Here is a 4,625-nt window from a genome sequence, read left to right as displayed (position 1 = left end):
TTCCTCTCAAACAGGCCTGGATACATTGTCTCCATTTTTACTGTGCATTCTGTATTTACTATATCTACAGGCTTCAATAATGTCTTCTTTATACAATGTTCTTTTGTCAATTTAGCTGTGACCTAACCCATTTTTTTTCCTTTTTTGAGACAGTTTTCGTTAAGATTTATTAATGTATGTATGAATACACTATTGCTGTCTTCAGACATACCAGAAGAGGGCATCAGATCCCATTACAGATGGTTGTGAGCCACCATGTAGTTTCAGAGAATTTTACTTAGGACCTCTGGAAGAGCAGTCAGTGCTCTTAACCACTGAGCCATCTCTCCAGCCCATTTTTTTTTCCTTTTTAAAATATTGGTTATTTTATCTATTTACATTTTAAATGTTATCCCACTTCCTGGTTTCCCCTCAGCTAACCTCCTACCCTACGCCCCTCCCTGCTTCTATGAGGGAGTTCCCCGACCTCCCTAACCACTCCTGCCTCACAGTCCTATGCTGTGTCATACAGCCTCCATAAGATCAAGGGCCTCTTTCCCACTGATGACAGATAAGGCGGTCCTCTGCTAAATGAGCAGCTGGAATCATGCAACATCCATGTATTCTCTTTGGTTGGTGGTTTCGTTCATGGGAGCTCTGGTATGTCTGCTTGGTTGATATTGTTGTTCTTCCTAAGGGGTTTCAAACACACCTCTTCAGCTTCTTCAGTCCTTCCTCTGACTCCTACATTGGGGTGTTCATGCTCAGTCCAATGGTTGGCTGTTAGCATCTACATCTATACTGGTAAGCCTCTAGCCTAACCTATTTTTACCCTCAAGAAAAACTACTTAAGATTTCTGCCAACAAGCCATTTCTTGAATATTCAGAATAGAACTCCCATTGCATTTAGCACTGCTTTGCTCCTATGGATTCAATATGAAACTTCAAACACCTATGAGAATTTACTTTTAAGATAAGTGAACTTGGCTGGGCAGTGGTTGTGCACACCTTTAATCCCAGCACTTGGGAGGCAGAGGCAGGCAGATTTCTGAGTTTGAGGCCAGCCTGGTCTACAGAGTGAGTTCCAGGACAGTCAGGGCTATACAGAGATACCCTGGAGAGAAAGAGAGAGAGAGAGAGAGAGAGAGAGAGAGAGAGAGAGAGAGAGAGAGAGAGAGAGAGGTGAAATTTTAATAATTTTTATCAATTCATTAAAATTTTCATACACTGTATCATGATCATAGTCAAACTTGCTCCCAAATTCTTTTAGATATTCCCTGTTCTTCATTTTCTTTTTTTAAAATCACATGAAGTTTACTTTGTATTCCTCAACAACTCTTATGTACTGCCTGCATTGAATGTGCTCAGCTTAACAGGTAGACACATTTATACAGTAAAGTATAAGCTTCTATCTTTCTCAACCTTTAAAATAAGTGTACTTAAATGCTTTAACCTCTTTTGAAGCCCACCACCCAGCAGAAGTAGTGGAAAGGAAAAGGTAATATGGCAAAGGATGATGTGGACCCATTTAGAAACAGTTCTTTGAAGTGAATCCACTCTGCATTGCCAGGATATCAGCAGTTCAGTTCATATAAATCATTAGCAGTAGCTTGATCACCCTTGCAAACATCATTCATGAATTAGTAATCGCAGATCTATACAGAATAAAACATGAGGATCTGCAAATCAACTCAGATCTGTGGACGTGGCAAGAACCTTCTAAACCACCACCAGAAGTTCTTCAGTGCATTTCTCTCTTTGAAGTCATGTCAAATGATGACCAGCAAAAAGTGGGTCAATACCACACAGCATCATCAGCAAAGATCAAAGTCAGCAAGGTACACCAATGAGCAGTAAAGAATGGCAAGGCATACCTATACCACACAGTGTCATCCACAATCTGTTGTATTGTGTTTATATCCTTTCTAAACATCATGTGCTTTGCCAAGCATCTGCTCTAGGAAAATACCACACACACTTTTTAAAGGCTTGTTCCATAAAAAAAGCACGTGTCTATTTTCACTAAAACTTCATCCTACAAGACTGCTTCAGCAAAAACATCCTCTCATAAGACAGTTTCCAGGAAAAAAATAAAGCACACTGAGTCTCCTAAGAAACAAGATAAGTACAGTTTAATAAAGTGAATCCCTCTTTACCAGCACCTATGCAATGCTACTAAGATGTCAAATGTTGTTGGAAATTTAAGCCTATCTTTTTCTTTTCTCAATTATGGGATACTGTCTGATTTTAGGATGCATGGGTCTTATGTATGCTGCCACACAATCATTGTGAAGACATATATAGAACTTCAAAATACTAGACTCATGAAACAAGAAGAAATCAAGAAGGTTCCTTTATCCATATTTGCTAGCATCCATTGTGTTGGTCTTTGTTACGTCCTCTACAGGAGGTAGAGAGAACTTAGTCATGAACATTTTGAACAACAAAAACAAAGAGTACCTTGACAATGTGCCCACATAAGCAAGTGTGGGAATAATATATGATAAAATAATAATAAAATTGATATGATCTCTTCATATGTTATTTCACTATTACATAGAAATTTGAATGACAAAAGTGACCCAAGATTAGATCTTCTTCATTAAAAAAAAAAACACAATGTTCCTGGTTTTTTTTACAAGATTATCATATGTTTAATTTTTTTCTACCCAGGTAAAGCAAAATCTAGACGGAGTAAAATCATGACTCGTCACAAATGGGCCTAAAGTAGGAAAACACAAAGCTATGATAGCTGTGATATTCATTACCCACCAATTGGGATCATGTGAAAGAGCAATGTAGCCATGTAAAATGGAAGAGAGTGTGTGCAACACTAGAAAGGTGAAAACCAGGACCAGAATGGTCTGTGTAGCTCTGTTTTCAGCAGAGATTCTAAGAGAAGCATGACTGTGAAGGATATGTTGAACCCTTTTCTTGTGTCTGTAAAGTATTACAATCATGCAGGTGCTGGAAACTACAATGAGTAGAGAAAATAAGACTTCCGGAAACACACAAAATACTGCATACAATAAATCTACTACTACAGAGTGGCAGAATTCAGAATCACTCTTTTGTGTCTTATTTTCCCTATTACTCTTGGTAGATGTATATAAAGGGAAAAGCATATTTAGTAACATGACCATGATCCAGCACAGAGAAATAGACAGGCCCATAAACTTTGTAGTTTTGACTTTAAATTCCTTCAAACAGGAGTTCCTGGGGCTGATGGTGACTGCCTGAAAGACACTCAAAAGACAGGTGGTACAGATGGACATAAACCTGGCAATTCTTTGAACATATAAAATAAGTTTGCACTCAACATCATTGAATAACTGCTTTGACCCAAAAGCTCCCATTACTTCAGGGGGTCCTTTGGAGAGAAGGATCAAGGAGTTGGATGTGAACACATGTATAAGAATCATATCTATGATCTTTAATGTGTGTTCTTTGTAGTAAAGGATTAGATAGTAGAAAAGAAGGGAGAAGTTTCCCAGAATGCCAAGTAGAATCTCAAGTGAGAGCACTATTCCTACTGCCATGTCCCTAAAGTCCATTCTGTCATTCAGCATTTCTTTTTCTTTGAATAATGGCAACAATTATGTCTCTGAGCCAAAACGTGGACTGAAGTTACCTAGGTTGAGCCATATGTATTCAAGCATTACAGGAGCATGTTCAAAGTCATGGTGTACATCATAGCAGCGTTCGGTTTCAATGCAACTATTTTATCATCATTAATAATTTTCCATAAAATTTTTGAAGTCTGAATACACATGTTTATGAACAGAATGTCCACTACATTCGGGAGAAATTTGAGCATTAAGAAATGTAGTACTCCATTCAGTGAGAAACAATTGCTAGTGAGTTCAGATGGAATGAATACTCATTTCTGCAATCCAGTCATATTGGAAGAAAATAGACTTTAGTCACCATTTTGAACATAAAAATATTCTTACAGCCCTGATGTGACACTGAAGCTATAACATTGTATGTGTTATATACCACAGTGAATACGTAATCTAAAAAAAAAGTCTTTGTAATGAAGGATACAATCCTAAGTATAAGTTGATTTTAAAAATTAGAGCTTTTATCAAATTTCACAAAAACTCACACATGATGCCATGTGTATGCTTGAGTCAGATTGTGGGAGGGAGTCAAAGCAAAATTGCCTTGTATGGCAATCACTTACCAAATGACAATACAATGAAAAAAGATTATTCTATATACAGGACATTGTGTATAAGATACAAAACACAAAATGACATTCAAATGATCAGTAAACAGGGAAAGAATGTCTAGTGTTCTTATTAGATTCACTGTTTGATATCATTATACAGTACCATAGATGCAATGGAAAAACAGTGGTGATATTAGTTCTTATTAAGGATGAGGATAATGTAGGTATCTCAGTAAGTGTTGATAGCTTTCCCATGACTGAAAATATTTATCAAGAATATGTATGAACACATCTATCGAAACTCTCACTTTTGTAATGATTTTCTTCAAAGACAAAGTTTACAAAGTATAAACAAGCAGTCATTGCTAATGAGAAATATCCCTGCTTGTCCACTGCAACTGCATTGACTTGGATGATTCACAGTGAAATTCTCTGTAACAATATAAATGGAAGAGCAAACCATTCACAAAAT

The 4,625-nt window shown here is 37.0% G+C and overlaps 1 pseudogene; it reads right to left on the bottom strand.

Moving 5' to 3' along the window:
- Nucleotides 1-2,633: 2,633 nt before the first annotated feature.
- On the bottom strand, nucleotides 2,634-3,624 carry LOC143440610 (vomeronasal type-1 receptor 4-like; annotated as a pseudogene).
- Nucleotides 3,625-4,625: the final 1,001 nt, after the last annotated feature.

The sequence above is a fragment of the Arvicanthis niloticus genome, chromosome 30 (assembly GCF_011762505.2).
Source record: "Arvicanthis niloticus isolate mArvNil1 chromosome 30, mArvNil1.pat.X, whole genome shotgun sequence".
Lineage (NCBI taxonomy): Eukaryota > Metazoa > Chordata > Mammalia > Rodentia > Muridae > Arvicanthis > Arvicanthis niloticus.
The sequence above is the reverse complement of the archived record's forward strand: the minus strand, read 5'-3'. Positions and strand labels throughout refer to the sequence as shown.